The sequence below is a fragment of the Anas acuta genome, chromosome 15 (genome assembly GCF_963932015.1).
Source record: "Anas acuta chromosome 15, bAnaAcu1.1, whole genome shotgun sequence".
NCBI lineage: Eukaryota > Metazoa > Chordata > Aves > Anseriformes > Anatidae > Anas > Anas acuta.
In genome coordinates, this window is record NC_088993.1 from 8,159,503 (window position 1) to 8,178,384 (window position 18,882).

Consider the following 18,882-nt stretch of genomic DNA (forward strand, 5'->3'; position numbering starts at 1 on the left):
TCTGTATAGGCAATGTTATTCAAAATTAAATTGATCTTAATTTAGTTTGATCTAAATTACGGTGAAGGTGAATTAAGACAGATGAAATAAAAGCCATTTAAATTCTGAATGAAACCATCTGCATAGTTTTATGCAATTTAACCAATGTCCTTCAAATCTGTAGACTTAGTTAAAGGACTTAGCTTTTCTAAGATCCTCAAATGCGGTGATGGCAATTTGAGTCTGAAAACTCCTGTGAGGTGCAATATTTGGGAAAGTACAGAGGCAGTATCCTTTCTAAAACCCCATCAGGTTAATTTAGATGGTTCACGTTTTATCGTTACAGACAAAGGTCAAATTGAACAAAGTGTAAACGAACTTTCTCTGAAATGACTAAAAGCATTCTTACTCAGCTGGAGAGAATGACCAGTAGAAGGTTGTGTTTTCCTAAATGCAGAGTTCGCTAACAAACTTCATCACCGCTTAAAGGCACCATAGAATTCTGTTCTGAAAGTCCAATAATTTTCGGCAACTTTTCAGACCAAAGCTAAAAGATGAAGTTAATGGAAAAAAACAAAAACAAAACACACAAACAACAAAAAAATACTTTTTGGTTCCTTCACTGGAACTGAATTTACACTTGTTTAAGACAAAATAAAAAATAAACATAAAAAATGAATAAATAAAAAGTGAATTAGAGTTCATGGCATTTCTTTAGAATATAGTTTTCAGAGGTATGAGGATTATTATGATAAAATATTTATTGTTGGTTTATAATGTATAGATTTCTCTTTGATATAGGGCTTTGTTTTCATCAAATAGGCTTTCAATTTTTATATCACATAGTACATTTTTAATTGCTTTGAGCAATGCGTACAAGACCCCACTGCTTCCTCTTACCTGTTTTGTATGGTAGTCAGAGACTAAATGTCTCCCTATTATCATCACTGTAGTCATTTTTTCTTTTTTATTCTTTCACCCTTCTCTCCACCAGATGTGTTCTGGCATTATAGGGCATTTATTTAACAAGGTGAAGGGGAAAAATGGAATTAGGTCTATGATGCAAGCTTCCAGAGGGACTCTAGGAATTTGTCTATGCGCTAAACTGATCTCTCTGCTCATGTCCCTCTTGCTGGAGGGAACTTTGGTAAGGTCTAGGCAATGTAACTACAACGTCTATCTTCATTAGAAAACACCAAGAGAAAAAGAAATAAGTGAGAAACATGACAAATTATTGTAAAGATAACTTTAATGCTTTTACAAGTGTTATTTTAAGGTACTCGAAAAACAAGTTATTACTGAATTCTTCAGGTATGACGTCTTGTTCCATGTTGGGGCTAATGCGGGTATTAAGAGTTAGCACTGAAATTCTTTGTATGGAACTGAATTCTCACTTAGAATGAGCTGTAAATTGCCAGTATGTCAGTGAGCATCTGTCCATTCTTACAGAGCTGTTCTTCACTCTGACTTGGGGTCAGACGTGCATGAACAGGAAGTTACATGTAACTCGGTTGTCTGCCAGCTGATCCTTGATCCTTTTGAAGGAAGAAGAAGGAAAGGAAAGGAAAAAGCAATTACTTGTGCTTTTTCACATGGGGTCGTGTGCAGTGTCATCAGAGCTGGTAAGAGCCGAAGTCTTCTGGAAGATGTTGGTCTGGCTTGTATTTGCGTATCATTTTGGACTGCTCTGTCCATCTGTGTATGGCAGTAAATATACTGGCACTGAAATGAAATTAAACCAAACATTTATTTTTTAAGGTATGGGTATAATTGTAAAGAATTAAGAAACTTTTTGCAATTAAGATTTTCAGTTGATCATTTTGCTGTAAGAAGTACTGGTGTCTGGCAAGAAAATTATGTTCAGTGTCAATAAATGAAGACAGTGTGAATGGTACTTGATGCTGCACTTTTCATGTAAAAACCTTGGGACATTTTATATACTCAGTGTCCTAGTGATGTTCCTGAGAATAAAGGAATGTACAAGGGCATTGGTCTTGAGCAAGGATTTGTTCAAGCCAGTGGTTAATAAGTCTTCAAAAACTCAGTTCTAACAATGATCCTAGTAACTTTTATTTTGCAAAAACATTTGTATTTTTCCTAAGTGAGAAAGTCCTTATGAGAACATATTTTCTAAAACTTTGTGAATTGTTTGTAATAACTAACTGTTAGTATAAGCATTACAAGGAAATATCTTACAGCTTTTTACCTCTGCAGAAAGATTAGATTTCTCTTTCACAGGTGTATATACTAGAGTTCAGTAGATACAGTCATTTTACAAGTACAGAACGGAGAATTCTTCAACGGTGATGTGTTTTTTGATTAGATAGAGCTACTTCATGAATTAAACAGCAAAGCCACTATGATCTGTATTATCTCTTCCTGTTGTTGGCTTGTTTCACCCTTCTTATGTTGGAAATAAATTCAAAGCTGTCTTGAGAGCTCCATATCAAAGCTCATCTAAACATCACCAGAGCCTTAATGGGTCCCGTACTGTACTGCTGTATGTCTATTTTATAAAAGTCACTAGATCTGATCTTATGTTAAGAGACGTCCTTACATTACTTCCTAAGTGTTCAGATTTTTGCTTACAGTTTTCTTACCTTAGCAAACCATTTATAGTGATGGTGTTAAACCACTGTTTTATGTAGCTTTTCCATCTGCCTCATCCCTTCCATGAACACATACTCACCTTTCATTACACCATTGTTGCTAAAACTCGTTTCAGTAAGTGGAAGGACATAGAAGAGAAATTAAGCTAGAAAGAAGAAAGATAGAGGTTTGACTACACAGTGGAAATCATAGAAAAAGAATGATTAATTCCTAGCTTTTTACATACTTCTGATTCCCATTAGTTTAGTTAAGATTTCCCACTGCATACGTTACCTCGAAGTGCTGACGTTCATATGATGGCTATGGTATTCCTACTGGTGATATTTTCTTTTGACATATGCAGCATTCACAAGCACACAGTGACTAAGATGTCCCAAGCACATGATAGTTGTGTTTTAGGGAAACAAACACCAAACTCAAAAGAGGAGGTTGCAATTACAGTTCTTACACACCAGACAGCTCTCCCTCTAACCAGGCAGTGGGTGATTTAAGAGATACGAGTTAAAATTTTGATTTCACTCCTTTCCTTGATACTTTTTTTTTTTAATATTCTATTTTCTTTTTACTGTTTTCTGTCTCTATCAGCAAGTTTAGCTTTTTATCCATCAAATATCATTAAATATAGTTGACTTGACCAATCTGAAATCATTTTAAAATGTTTATGACTCCTTCAGTCATTATATCAAAATATTTAAACTTACTCCTAGGTTTTCTCTTAGGAACCATTTTCTTCCTATGGTAGTGAAGCCCAGGACTTGTCTCACTCACTTCTCTTTATATCATTTTGAACAACTGAGAGAAGAGGAAACTGTCCCTAGGTGATAGACTTCTGCCAGCCTTGACTACCGCTTGGGTCTGCAATGTGTTTCTATGCATATTTCCTGTGTTTTCACCTAAAATTTCGTAAGTGTTTTGTTGATGGAGTAAACTTTAGTGTTGAATGTATAGCTATGATACCAGGTTACATATGTGATCTCTAAGGCAGTACCTTTTAAACAAAAATGCTTCTCACAGCAGTCCAATCTGCACTGAATTATTTGCAAGTTTCCTGAGAACTGTTCAAGGATCATTGTTTGCTGTATCAGCCTGACTGATCCATGCCCTTCTATTCTTCCCCACCAAGACTTTATAAAATAATTCACTAGAGATGAACTTGGATGCTCACCAGGGAGAGGTGGTATTTTTCATCCTTTTAAATGATTAGTGAAGAGGGTCTAATAATTATTTTTGCACAGCAGCCCTAACATGAGACAACAAATTCCTATTTCTGCAACGTGGCAATCAAAATATGTGCTTGGCTGACCAGCTGTGGATCACTAAAGTCAATTGGATGTTGATGAAGAAATCCACCTAAAATATGTTAGTCATCTTATTCTCAGATCTTTAAGTGAAAATGCCAGAGCATTGAGGAAGTCATGCTCATTAAATATTCAGTATCTGTGAAATGATATCCTGAATACCTGAACATTTTCCTGGATCAGAGCTTAGAATGCCTGTCTGCATGGTTTTATATGAATCATGAAAGTCTCTGCTGACATCTATAGTTAAACAATTGTTTCGAAGCTGTACTCTACCCATGCTACAATTTTCCCACTGATTTATGCTGCTTTTCAGGTATGGGGGGAGAATTAGTGGATGATTTCTAAAGCTGTGTAATGAAAAAAAATGTTTCTTGACTCACAGTTACATATCTAATTCTCTCAATTTTTTCTGATCTAGAACTTTCAAAATACATTTTATAGTTCATCTACAGCATCACAATTTCATTTTCACTTTTGAATATTTCATCTTAAACAATTTCCTCATGACTAACTTGCTGATAGCTTTCCTCAGTGTTAATGTATGTTTGCATGTAGGATGCGTGAGACACATTTGCTAAGTCTATGATTTGAAATGAGTTTGTGAACTAGGTTCCCTATTGCATCCAAGATCTTCACTGCTGAAAAAGATTTTAGAAATTAATTTCCATTTTGTTGTGCAGAAGTAGAGAGAAAGCAACATCTGGACTGCAATTCCACCCGCATCTCAGAAGGCTCATCAAATTACTGATACTGAGGAAATTCAGCATCATTCCTTAACTCCTGTGCACTGGTTTTAGAAGGTAGTGATCATAGTGTCGTGCAGTTCTGATTTACTTCAGTGACAAAGACCTGAGTGTTTTGGATCCTCTGCCTAGAGGCAACCTGGAAAAGAAAGGGTGACTATACTTGTAATCATGTGGCCTTTTTCTTCCTGTTAATCTGGATTATTTTAATATGGCGAACATGAACCAATGCAATATGGATTTAAATTTGTTTTTTGTCCAGGGGAAGCACTGCTTAGAATTCCTTATGTTGTAAGGAACTTTCTGGATTTTGGGTACAGTTAGATGCTAAATGACTATGGGCAAAAAACATAAATAATTTACTAAGATTCCTGGAGATAATTTGTTAAATAATTACTAGTACAGCTTTTATCTTACAGCCAACATACGCTTTTTTTTTTTTTTTTAATTCATACTATTTGCATTTTCATTAGATGTTTAGAGATTAGAAGAACTATGGTGTTTGCAGAACTATTTGAATTATCAAAGAGATTTGGATATTAATAGCTAAGATTGGGTAAATTATGTGTGGATTATAGAAGTTTACACAAAATAAATAAGCGAGTGCTTTTATACCAGTGGGACCAGGACTTGGTATGTGACAGATAAGGGACAAATATTTTAACTAGAAATATATATCTTGTATTACCTGCAAACTGAATTGTCATGAAGAGTGGGGGAGGCAGAAAAGCTAGAGCATAAAGAATATGTGAAAGCATTTAGAAATTGTTTGTCTAGTAGAATTAGGAATGTAGTTGTATGTAAGAGTATAAACAACTCATAGGGTATTTCATGACACATTAACGTGACTGATAGGAGGAACAAAGGTGGTGTTCTGTTTGTGTATTTTACATGCTACTGGACTGTCAAGCCAGCTTGAAGTAAAAGAGAGGAAAAGGTGTTGGACTTAATTACTATGAGCGAGATCTAGGAGAAGTATTAGGAGAAAAATAGTCAAATAAAATTTTTAACCATTTTATATAGTAATAAATAAGAAAAAATAATGCAGTGTGATAAAGTACATGGTGAAGGACCTTTCCTCTGGAATTAATGGATTCTGTCCATCTCTGGGATGTCACTGGCTGGTGCATTTTTCCATTACCTGTCATGCTGTTGAAAGAAAACTGTTGTTTGTTCATTCTTTTACAAGTTATTGAAGCACATAGCTCAAGCAGTTTTGTGAATGGACACTTGAAAGAGAATTACCTGATGCCTGTTGGCCTTCATTAGTCTGATGCACTTAATGCAGTGTTCTTCACTCCTCAGCCACTGGAAGATCTTGTCAAACATCTGTTTCTTATACAGAGCTTTGCATTTGGTCGGTGTGATCTGCAACATGTTGCATCCAAAGCTCTTAGAAAGAAGCTTGAAGGCAGAGATAATAGACCTATCTTCTTCTCTGATGTTCCCAGTTGATCCTGTTCTGGGGATGTCATGAGCTTGGATGTCATGACTTCTTTTCTGCAGTCAAGTTGAACTCGAGAAGAGTATTCCCCAGGATTTCTGAAAAGATATGCGTAAATACTCCATGCCATTCTTGGTCTAAGGATTTACTGTTCTCTGTATTACAATTCTGCCTTTTCCATATCCTCAGCATTCCCAAATGTACTGATTCTTATCACAAAATGCATCTCTAATCTGTACTGATTACAGATTAGGCTCTTATACATCCTTTAATGAGACCATTTAAGAAGTTGTAGGATTGGGCTCACAACATGTAAAATTAAAAAAAAAAAAATTTCTCTGTGAATTATTATTAATACATTCTAGTGTCACATCAGAAGTATTTAGTAATTATAAGCATTAAGAAGAAAGCACCTTTTCAGATTAAAGGAGTTTCCACACCTGAAGGTATATGTGCAGATTAGAAGATGTAAAGGAAAGCATGTAATTTATCAATGTCAGCATATTTGAAATAATTTGGGTATTTTTTCATAGGTATGCTTTTATTGAAAAAAATTCTATTCCATGTTACAGAAAACGTAATTGACTACTAAATCCCCTGAAGGAACTGAGCTAAAGTATACCACAATAGCAGTGACTGGGAACTTGCAGGCATTTTTAGTATTGATTTGAAATGACTTGTCAGAAAAGCAGTGGAGTTTGAAGCTCCCAAGAAGTGAGAATGTGGTTGAAAAGTGGCAATCGCCTATCCCAGATAATATTCAGAGCTGGTGTGAGAAACTTCATAAATAGTAATTTTAATACCCATGACCTCTCTGTCCCCTTGCCACCAAAGAGCTGTTTGTTGCATATGTTATGGTCTTGACAGTTACAGTTCAGTTCTTGACTTCCCCTAGCAAGCAAAAAACGTTCTACATTGATGCTGAGACACCTCAATGTGAAAGTGGGATTCTGCCCATGGGGTATTCAGTACAGAGTTGAGAGTTTTGGTCCTTTTTTGCATTCAGCACTCAGGCAGTAAGCACAACATACTACTGCCCTGTAGAAAGGTCATCAGGATGACTTTTGAGGAAAAGGAAATGCCAGTGCCCCCAGACTGGGTAACACTGGGAGTAACATTTCCTTTTACTGGAAATTATCATCATTCACCTCTTCCGGAATGCAAAAGTGTTCCTTTTGTACCACAAAATGAAGGTGCAATAGATCATTGAGTATTTTCAGGAACATCTTCCTCCACCAGTAGGACGTTCTGCAGAGAGAGCTTCAAGAAGAGCTGGGGGTTGCCTATGAGATCCTATAAAGTAAGTTTATTTTTCACAACAGCATCCATCCATCTGTCCTTATTATTCTCAGTGCTTTAGTCTCCAAACAACTTTATATTCCAATTCTCAAGTAAAATCCTGTGTTTATAAAGTTCCCTATTTTCCTGCACAATAGGGGTGTTTATTTAAATGTGATTTTCACTGATTTTGTTGCTTATAAAAACTATATATCGTGGATTATTTACCGTATGTTGTTACCACAGGTTGATCTTAGATATTTGTTCAGAGGCAATAACATGCAAAGCAATTTTTAATACCCATAAAGCAGTACTGCAGTAATAAGTAAATGTAATATTATGGTAGATTATTCCCATGAGTTATGTTTTCCTGCCTATCCAAAGTCAGATGAAAATGTTTTGTTTTGTTTTGTTTTTTTAAAAAAAAGTCTCACAGGCTAAAGCAGCTCAGATACTTAGTATGAAAACATCTTAAACCAAAACAAATTACTCCACATTAGCAATCTTATGAGACATGATTTATCTTGAAAGAATGCAAACAAGTGGGATGGAAATCATCTTTTTATTGGCTTTTAGGTTTTGTGTTTCCATTATTTAGCAACTTTGTGTTTTGTGGACTGAATGGGAATTAAAAGTACATTTTGCTTAATAAGAACAATTGAACTTTACAAACAAAAAGAAAGATTTGGTCTAGTTTCTTGTTAAATGTTTAATCTAGTTGTAATAAGCTTTCAACATTCGCTATCCATTACAGCAAATAATTATCTGCGAACAGTTTACAGAGTTACAGAAGGAAGAGGGCATTAGATCCATTTGCAGCTCCTTTCCAGGGAGCTTTCAGGTTATGGGCTTCACATTTTTTGCTGTAAAAACAGGCTTTGGCATGGGATCTCTCTGCTTACTAAAGTGGGCTCTACTAAATCCATCAAAATTCATCAATCCCAAGACTTTGGATAAAGGAACAGGTGATGTTTGTAGAAAAGTAAGGAACGTTCCCCATCTCTGTATGAGCAGATCTGAACTGGCTGGGAAAAAGCTGGGATTTTTCTGTTAGGATTATCTGGCAAGGGGAGAGAACCACAAAGAAAGCAGCAGAGTCACATTATCTCCCAGGGTTAATCCTGCCATAGTGCAGTTTACTAATCACTCCATACTTAGAATTTTGTTTAGAAATAGAAAGTAGGTCAGAACTTCTTCAAAAATGTCCTTTCTTTGTTCCCAGTTCGCCTCAATTAAGTGCTTTTCTGTAGTACCCAACCAACAACCATTCTCAGAAGGGCTGTCGCTCTGCTAGAAGAAAATTCTGCCTTTCTCCTTTTTTTCTGCCACTCTCAGGCCTGCTATTACCCTGCCATGCCATACTTAAAATCTTCCATTTTCTGCTGGGTGAATAAAGCACATTCTCCAACTTCCATCAGAACATGTGCATGAATGCTGGCATATCTAATGTTTGACACATTTGTTATAAACAAAGTAGCAGATGTTACCTTACCCACGTATATTAGTTCATTAGAGAGCATATTTATTTCATTTTAATTTTTATGTTAACTCTTATGTGCACTTTTGCAGCTAACAGAAAAGCCAATATAGCCTTAAAGCTAATGTTTCACCTTCCATGTTATTTTGCATGCTGAATTACATGTTTTTTCTTGCTTTCAAGAAAGCAGCACTGCTTTTTCCTTAACTCAAGGCAGGATGTGCCTGAATGTAAGCAAATCCAATTTAAGAAGGAGATTACAACACATATTAATGAAACAGTTTTGTGTGTTTGTTATATATGTTAAAAAAAAAAAAAAAAAAAGTTAAGAAAGAGGAGCCAGACGGCAGGTTTGAGCGGGAAGCTGGCCTGGATCACCGCCTGAGGCCCCTTCCAGCCTCAGTTACCCTCTGAGCGATTTGAGGTGGCTCCCAAATCCTAGTGCCGCCAGTAGACAATGAGTTAATGATTCACTTCTGGATCAAAGTTGGATTCAAGTCATCCATGAAATGAGTTCATTGGTCTTAGCCTGAAGGCACAGCTTTGATCCTGCAGGCTTCTGTAGTGAGGTACTCATCTGTAGATGTTCACCAAATGTGACTCGGCACCCCTCTGCACCTACGGCAAGCTAGGCATTAAACTCTGAGCTGACACGCTCATTCCGCTTACAGCATCTCTCTGACTTTAAGCCAGTTCTCGAGGAATTAACTGTTAGCATGTTTTTAAGACACCTGCCCCAAAGCAGTCTTAGGCCTACAATTACTCAGTTTCTCGGCCTCTAAATCCAACGATGTCCACACGCTGGTGGAAGAAGTTCTGCTGATGCGATCAGTGTTTAAATTGGCTCCTTTTGGAGAGCAGAGCATGTAATATAAAAGAAACCTGGTTGTAGTTGATTTAAATTATGAGGTCTAGTTGTTTTGTATCTTTAACACATCTTTATGAGTCTGATGTACTATTTTATTGCTAGAAAAATCTACTAGGAACAAATTAGAAAATTATAACAATTAGTGTCTCCGGGAGTTACTTCTTCAGTGGGTTAAAAAGGAAACAAACACTGTGTGTGTACAGCAAAGTAGTCATTTTTCTCTCTAAAGTCGATAGTTTTTCCAAACATAACATAGATAATCCTTTGTGATCATGGCAAATGAACAACAGTCTGGCTGCCATGGTTGAAATCTTAACTTGTTACATACCCTTAATGTGGATTGTGCATGTGTGTGTAAGCATACACCTTTGGTGTTTTTATATTTGCTAATATTTTTTAAAAGAGATTATGAAATTGAGGTTGTTAACATAGGTGTGACTATGTCTTTCTATACTGGCAGTATGCCTTTTTAGTTAGAGTTAAATGGAATTAACTGGAGTTAACTAGATAATGCTCTGAATCTGTTTTCTCTGTCAAAAGACTGACATATTACAAAAAGGGAAATTTGATACTGCAGAGAGGTCAATTACTATGGGAATTACTGACTACATGTCTGTGTTTTAGTTGATCTTGATTAAAAGCAATTGGCAAAGAAACAAAACTGAAGTAAACAGAGGATTGCAAAGTGGAGAAGAGGTATATAAAAAAAACCACCCTTCTGATATCTCTTGCACCTGTAAATACACTAAATACAACAGATGCTCTTGCAACTCATTGTATAGATAATGACTTCAGAGGCAAGATGACGTTGTATAGGTGGGAAATATGGGGCTAGAACTTTGTGAAATGAAAAGCAAAGTTACCATGCAAGTGAGTGTATACATCACTTCTGAAAATAAAAAGGTTTTATTATTTCAGGACTGTAGCTGATGATTTTTCCTCAGGAGGTGCATCTTCTCCATTAGTGTCAGGGACAAAATGTTAACACTGCTATTTTTTTATTTCATTTCTGATTGATTTAGACAGCTCTTGACCGATCTATTCTGTAACATGAAAATATTTTAATATCCTGTAAACTGAAATGAAAATTCAGCCTTTCTGTGTGAAGAAATGGGAGAATATCTGTACTTCAGCGTTCAAACTGAAAACTGTTTTCTCTAATAGAAATGGAAATTGTTGAGATGCTTTAATTAGAAAGGGAAAAATGGGTAGTATGAGGCTACAGTTTTAATCTGTAGCCAGAGGAGTAAGAAAACCATCACAGCTAATCTATTTGGCAGTATTTGCAACAAAGAATTCTATTTCCTTTCCCTTTTTTTGTAATGTGTGGAAGGAAAAACCTTCTTCTATGTACTTGCCAATAATGAAAGGTACCTAACAGGTTTTAGAAACTATCAACAGTTTTTTTGTATGATAACTATAACTGCTTATTACCAATCTTTTCCCAGGAACAGACTGTATATTTTTTTTTCTCATTTAGTAATTTTGAAAACAGGCCCACAGTTTTACATACCATTCTGCATTAGAGTGTATGGTTCATCATATTAATATTCCCCCTTAATTCTTTTAAATACAGTTTTACATTTTAATAAATATTCTAATTTTCATAGAATTAGACATGCTAATCTGCCCTTTAATAATATGTTTACATTTTACTTCTCTAGGGTTGGGAGTAAATTAAAACACATTTTAACTTATCCTTCTGCATCTTCTAAAGTTTACATTGCAGATTGATATATTTAGAATATATGCATATATCTGTACATATGTAGATACATATCATAACATGCATACTGAAGATTAGTGAAACCTCAGTTTAGTTTTACAGATCCTCAGGCGCTATTTCCTTCAGAGATAATTATTGCTGCAGGTAATAAAAAACATTAAATGAATGTTTTAGGAACACTTGGTACTGTAGCCACTACGGGAGTGTATTCCCTTGCAGAAGGGAATGGAGTATGGGATAGCTTCATGTGCCAGTGCCACAGTAACTTGCTCAATTTTTGCTGATATTGCAGGAGCATCTTTCTTCCGCTCCTTAGCTCTGTTCTTGTATACATTTCTGTCCCAGGGAGAAGTGTACTAAGTTAATGAAGGGTGATATTAATATTTGCATGCAGGCAAACCTTCTGTCTTCCAGCCCCCCAAGCATTAATCACTTTAATATGAGTTATGAATCCAAAAGAGAAGACACATGTGTCACGTTAAAGGGGTGTAGCTGATTAACCGTTACGGGCCCGGTTGGATTCAGAGTACTGAACCAGTCGGACATTCACCAAAACTGGGGGTCCGTTCGGACATTCACCAAAAACGTAATAACCACCTGGGGGTCCGCTCAGACATTCACCAAAAATGTATTAACCACCTGGGGGTCCGTTCAGACATTCACCAACAATGCATTAACCGTCTGGGGGTCTGGTTAGATTCAGAACACTGAACTATCACGGATAACCACCCTCACCCTAGTTGCATTAATGAGAGCTATCACAATGCAATCAAGTATGGTTTATTACAGCAACAGATAATCAGGTTCTTTTGGATTGCCGGTGATAGTGACTATCTGCAAAAGCAAGCTAGTATGCATGAAATACACAGGTGTTACAGGGGTTCTAGGTGTGGGTTCTAGGTGTGGGTTCTAGGTGTGGGTTCTAGGTGTGGGTTCTAGGTGTGGGTTCTAGGTGTGGGTTCTAGGTGTTCTAGGTGTTCTAGGTGCGCAGCCTAGAAATAAACGCGTTAAAAGGATCAAAGACTCTATAGAGATTTATAAGCAAATATTCAGATCTCACCCAAAGGCGTCCCAATGGGGGGGGAAGAGAGGCTCAGCCCGTCGACTGATCCCAGGAGTCAGGAGGTCCTAAGGATGTTGTATGTCCTTGGGATGGTATCTCCCCTGACGATGGTATCTTCCCTAACATCCCCTCTCTCTTGGGCCAATTTATATTATTTTCTATCTTTTAGGTGGAGCTTGAGTGGCTCTAGTCAAGCATATCTTAGTTATGATTGGTGTAAAGTTTTCCCGTCTCCGTTTAAAGTAATAGGCTCCGAGAAATTCAGGGCGCATGCTCAGTGAGAGGTGGTCGCACCTTGGAGGCGGGTAGCTTTTGGGATGGAGGTGTGTTTTGGTATTATAATGATATTATAATGAGCAAAAAGTACACTAGGGTACAGCATTTGTCAAAACATGACAGGTCTTTGGCTTAGGGTGGCAAAAAGTGCAGCTTTGTGCACAAGAACAATCGAGGCCCCACCTGATTACAGAGCCTAGCCGTGGTGTCTCCACTCCACTCTACGCTCCGTGGTGTTCCTTAGAGCTAGCACACCAAGTTTCCCCAGCGCGATAGCATCTAAGGTTGGGAGCCTAGGGAATGCTCAGATAATGCAGTTATGCCCTACCCTGAAAGCCTCTTCAATGCTGTACCTTTTCCTTAAAAGTGTGAATGTTAGTTTTATTTTCCTAGTTACTTCAGGCATTTACACCACAACATGGACTTGTATTAAATACGCTTCTTAAAGAAACAGACTGCAGGAGCTTCACAGGAGGTCAGACCTGTTGTCTGTCTCGCTGCCCATTGTGGCCATAGTCACTGCAAAGTGCTAGAAACCTGCTGTGAGCCATTGGACAGTCAGCTCTCGGGAGAACAGTGCTTTCTGTTCTGAGACTAATTTTGGTGTATCTGGAATTATGGGGGCTTGCACCCCTTTATTTTCTATTTAGTTAATATGCCTTGTTAGAAACAGAGCCCAGCTCAACTACATGATTGTTTCAGTTAATGCGGTCTCCCAGAGGGGCTTTGTGCTGGTATATTCTAACATTTTTTTCCATGAATTACTTTAAAAATACAGAAATATAAGGGATTAAAACCTAATCCAGCAAGGAGCTTAAGCAAGTACTATCTTAGTGTATGTATAGTCACAGTAGTTCAATCATTGTGCTCATAGGTCTAATATTTTGCTGTACCGAAACTAAAACGCATAAATCCCTCTTGTGATAAGGTTCATGTTTAGGATGCAGAAACCTTCTGATCAATGTTGCTGCAGCAGTTCATGGTGTCACATCACCATCCTTCGCGCCATAGGTTAACATGCCCACAAGAGTTGACAGGGCAGGATGTGTGCGCGCATCTCACCTCTCTCAGCTGACAGGTTGGCATCTTCTCTTAAACTGCTGTTGAGAGTGACCTCTATGGAAAGGCTGAGGTTGACAGCTTGGGGCAGTAATGTCTTAAGTTGCAAAATTCCTGAGGATATGTCAATCCTCAGAGAGCTACCAGGGTGTTGAGGCTTAACCCAGCAGGCAGCTAAGTACCACACAGCCACTCCCTCTCCCCCACCAGCCCCAGTGGGATGGGGGAGAGAATTAGAAAAGTAAAACTGGTGGGCTGTGATAAAGACAGTTTAATAGGACAGAAAAGAAAAGGAAAATAATACGAGAATACACAAAACAAGTGATGCACAATGTAATTGCTCACCACCAGCCAGCCCCTCCGCGAGCAGCAGCAGCCCCCTGGCCAACTTCCCCTGTTACTGCTGAGCATGAGGCCACACGGTGTGGGACATCCCTTGGCCAGTTTGGGTCACCCGTCCTGGCTGGGTCCCCTGCCAGCTGCAGGTGCACCCCCAACCTCCTCACTGGCAGGCAGCACGAGAAGCAGAGAAATCCTTGGCTCTGTGTAAGCACTGCTCAGCAACAGCTAAAAACTATCAAGGTGTTCTCGGCATTGGTCTCATCCTAAATCCAAAGCACAGCACCTCACCAGCTGCTAGGGGGAAAATTAACTCTAGCCCAGCCAAAGCCAGAACACAGGGAAACATGTAAGTGAAAAAAGAGGTGCAGATTAGAGGACTGTTGTGCACGGAAAACCTTTTCATATCTTTCAGAGCTTGCTTTCAGACACCCATCACAACAACAGGCATTTGCAATTTGAATGTGCCTTATACCCATTGCTTAGGCAATAAAATTTTAACAAAATCCATTAATCTTATTTTGAAACAAACTGTACTGCAACCTGTAAGAACCTGCAGATATACATTACTGATAAAGGCACTGTCCATCAATTTTTCCAATTTGTATGCGCAGTCTGCAATTTCCTAGCAATTTTAGGAGTTATTAAAGGCATGAAGTCTTAATCACAACATTGTGGTCATAGACATATCACCTCATACACAGTTGCACCTCTCTTTTTGGCAGAAGCAGACTTTGTTTTGCAAGGGATTACATTAATATCTCAGGCTACCTCACTTCACTTTTAAAATTATTACCTAAATCTAGCTTCCAGTTCTTTACTTATATTGTTATGTCTTTGATCACATCTATATCTGGGGAAAAAAAATGGAATAGGAAAGATAGGGATTTAATTAGCAGTGACAGCCAGAGGGTATAACTGTCAGCACCAGAATGAATGGCCGCTTTGCAGTTGTAGCAGCAGAACAAGCAAAATTGTATCACCTTATTTATCTACCTGTTATTACACTCAGGGAATTCCCAGGTGTGTTCATCACATACTTAGCAAGTGATTGATTAGTGTGCAGTAAAACTACTAAATCTTTTCACAAATATTTTCAGTTTCTCTATCTGCAGCTCTTCCATTTTGCCACATACTGTTTCCTCTAACTCAGACTCTAGAGGGATCTGTACGACACTCCTGTGCAGATGAGTTCTGCTGTTAATGCACAAGTTTCCTGTACCTAATGTGTCCTTCCTTCATTCTGCATAAACTGACAAATTGTTTTCAGTGAGTTAAAAATGAGCCACGTTGTTATTTTCTTTTCAACAGAGATGTACATTTCTAATTTCCTGTTGGAGAAGTTGTTTATTAAAAAATCCATCCGTTCATTATTTGTGCTTATGAAGGTGGAGCAACTTCATATGCAGAACATAATTAGCACTTGGAATTGTTTTGATCTAGTTTTCTCTAGGTAAACTCTTCACTAATAGAATATTTGTACTGATGAGAAAACTTCTCTTTTAAACTCTCTGCATCAAAGCCAAACTACGTGAATTTCTTGATTCAGATAGGTTTTCAGTGCAATACAAATTGAAGTCTCTTTCTCTAACACCTCTCTTTATGCTAATTTTGCCTTGGGTTATTTGTTGGGGGGCGGGTAGCATGAAGTGCAAATAGTTAAAAATTAAGTTAAATAACTGGTGCATAGAACTTCTTCGGTCTGAGGTCTGCATGGAAAAGTAACACTCTAGAAAAGAAAAAAAAATCCTCTCCTGGCTGCACATTAAGATATGGAGAAGGGAATGGAAAATATCTTGTCATTAGAACTGCTGTAAGCACCTGAAGAAAGGTTTCTTATGGAAATTGATTATCTGCCTGTGGTGTTTTGAGGCGATTAAATTAGTCATTCTGCAGTAGCTCTTTTCATTAGGTCTTGGTGGTCAGCTTGAATGAGATCCATGAGAAAGATGAGCATGCAGAACATGTTTTAAAGTGACTTGTACCCTTGTAAACCCCCGGTTTTAAAAGTGGAGTGCGATACATGTGCTGGCCTTCCAGGAGCGGCAGACCAGGAGATGCTGTAGTATTGGTGCCTCCTGTACTCATCTGGCTGTTAGGAGTAGACAGAAGAAGCCAGCAGTTTACCAGGAGCTGAACAGGGTACTTCAGTTCTGCCAGTACATCACCAGCTGGCACGTTGTGCCTTATTCTACATCTTCAAAAAGTAAGGAAATGAGAACACTTTCCAGCTGCTAGGTTAGCTTCAGTTTCACTAAGACTTCAGATTAGGATGTAGTCCACATAGTAGTCATGAGAGGCTGTCCTGCTACCACAACAGAGGTAGCATGTTTCTTTGAAGACTGAATGCATATTTAGTGCATTACCCGTAATACATCTGAGGTAATAATGCTTTGAAAACCCAATTGCATTCTCAGCTGCTGTGTTATAATGGTCTATTTACTTTTCCTCTAATGTTAAATATCCTTCTCATTTATATGCATGTGTAAATTAAGAACAGCAGAGGTAATGAGTGTAATGCAAAGGTTTTCGAGAAATTGTACTGATCAGTCAGGTTCTGAACATGCAAAATCTGAAGGATTTTCTATTTTACAGGACAGATATTTCACTACTGAAGTACTCCATCCCCTGTGCTCTTTGTTCCATGTCATTCCTAAAGAATGGAGCAATCTCTGTGTTGCACTTGCTCTGCTGAAAGTTGATAGGAAGCCCTATCCTTTGAAGAATGTTACATTCATATAATTAAAGTACACAGAAAGAGAAACACAAACTCCTGCTCCAAGCTAATATTTTTGGCTCTGCAGGACACACCTGAACATGAATGACTGGGTATCTTTTTCATTTAACCTTCACTTTAATTTAATTTCACTTAAGGAGCTGACAGCATTAGTCTACCATATTGATTAATCAGCTAGAAAACACTTCTACAGATGATAGTAAGGTGACAGATTTATATCTAGAGAACAGGTATTGATGTGCTTAATTTGTTTGCAAATTGAACTGATAAGGTACAGATTATTTAGACCAAACTTGAACGTTAATTCTTATTTAGTAGTCATTCTTGCTCAGACTATTAGGAAAGATGCTAAAATCAATAATGTGGTAATTTTTTGTTTGTATAGGTAAAATAAGTAGTTTCCACACAAAGTACATGTGTACTTAATATATATATGTACACATACACTGTGTATACTTTCTAGATTTAAGATTTAACTTGGATTTGTATTTACTGACAATAAATGAGACAATTACCAGATCTCTTACTAATCTAGTTTATTCCTCTCTTTCTGTACCACTTCTTACTCAGAGAATCCAGCATCTCCAGTGCTAAGTACGTACCCCTGTCTGGCTATGTAACTTGCAAAACCATGGATTAAGAATTAAACAGAATACCACCTGATCTAGCTTCAATTAATGATTTGTCTTCCTACTCCCCATAATGCAGTCTTCCATAACATGAAAATTAGTGAATGCAATTGAAACAAAAAAAGACTTCCAAATGAAAAGAGTAAGAATTATAATCCTTAACTTATCCATTATCACTCTCTCCTTCTGTTTAAGCCTCTTTGCTGCAATAATCAAAACTGCAGTTGCTTAGTCACTGATAATCCTACATCATATATTCATTCCATTATTTTCCTGCAGGCCTTAGAAGTACCTTTTGACCATGATACAACTTGTCCGGTGATTGACAAGTGTTCTGATAGCTTGTTTCACAGCTTTCTTGCATCTTAGGGGCTGAATTGCTGGAGGCACAGGCTGTGGAGAGAGAAAATCAAGCCTTATCAGTGCTTCCCAAATTCTCGTTCAGGTTTTTCCTCTTGAGCTTCTGCCTGCCTTTACTGATTTAATTAATGCTTCTATGTCCCTAGGTTACATACCTGCTGACTTTAAATCTGTTGTCATTTATCCATTATTAAAGTAACATTCTATGCCCGATGACTTGGCTGACAGCTATAGAATGACTGCCAAACTCCCGTTCCCATCAGAGATCCTTGGAAACAAGTACGTTAAAGATTTTTTTGTAATGAAAAGAGGTAAAATTTATCTTAATAGTTTTCAAGTCTGACATCCTGAAGCTCTTCAGATGCCAATTAACTTGCATTGTATTGACTTGGATATTGTTATTTCTTCTTTCACTGATGTCAGTGCTGCTTTAGAAAATAGATTCTTCTAAGAGCCACTTGACTATGCCTTTAAGGGTGAAGTTAAGGGAGGTAACCAGTGTTACTGTAATATCTCTAGCTTCAAGCTTGTTTCCCTTGCTCTGGCCACTTTGCTCTGAAATTCATGCTCCTATCTGCTCTCAGATAGCATCCTGTTCACGGGATGACTGTACGTAAAAGGGGACTTAGTGCAACAGCATCAAATCAGAGGAAATCATGGCCATCTCTCTGAGCTTCCTGCCATTGAGGGAGATCTGTTGTACAGCCTCATCTGTGAGAGAGAAAGGATTATGTCACTTTCCTAGTAAAAATTCTTTAGTTCTTTTGTATTGTGTTAAAACAATGATGTACAGTAGCTCTCATTAGCCTCTCTGTAACTCATCAATTTTAATGACTATTTCCTCTGTGCAGTTGTCCACTATATTTTGACTAAATGTTTCTTGGGTGTTTTTTTTTTTTTTTTCCCTAATTGTAGGCTAGATTTTCTAAATGCACCTGTGCATTATAGATTTAAAACTATTGATAAGAGACTTTTACTTCTCTGAATTAACGT

At 37.6% G+C, this 18,882-nt stretch overlaps 1 long non-coding RNA gene across 1 annotated transcript; it reads right to left on the reverse strand.

The window, feature by feature from the left end:
- Positions 1 to 1,266: 1,266 nt before the first annotated feature.
- LOC137864779 (uncharacterized) lies at positions 1,267 to 17,923 on the reverse strand. Its single transcript, XR_011101621.1, has 4 exons — positions 17,822 to 17,923; positions 5,879 to 6,175; positions 2,669 to 2,734; positions 1,267 to 1,701 (listed from the first exon to the last, which is right to left on the reverse strand). It is a non-coding gene; the product is annotated as an uncharacterized lncRNA (long non-coding RNA).
- Between the last annotated feature and the right edge of the window lie 959 nt (positions 17,924 to 18,882).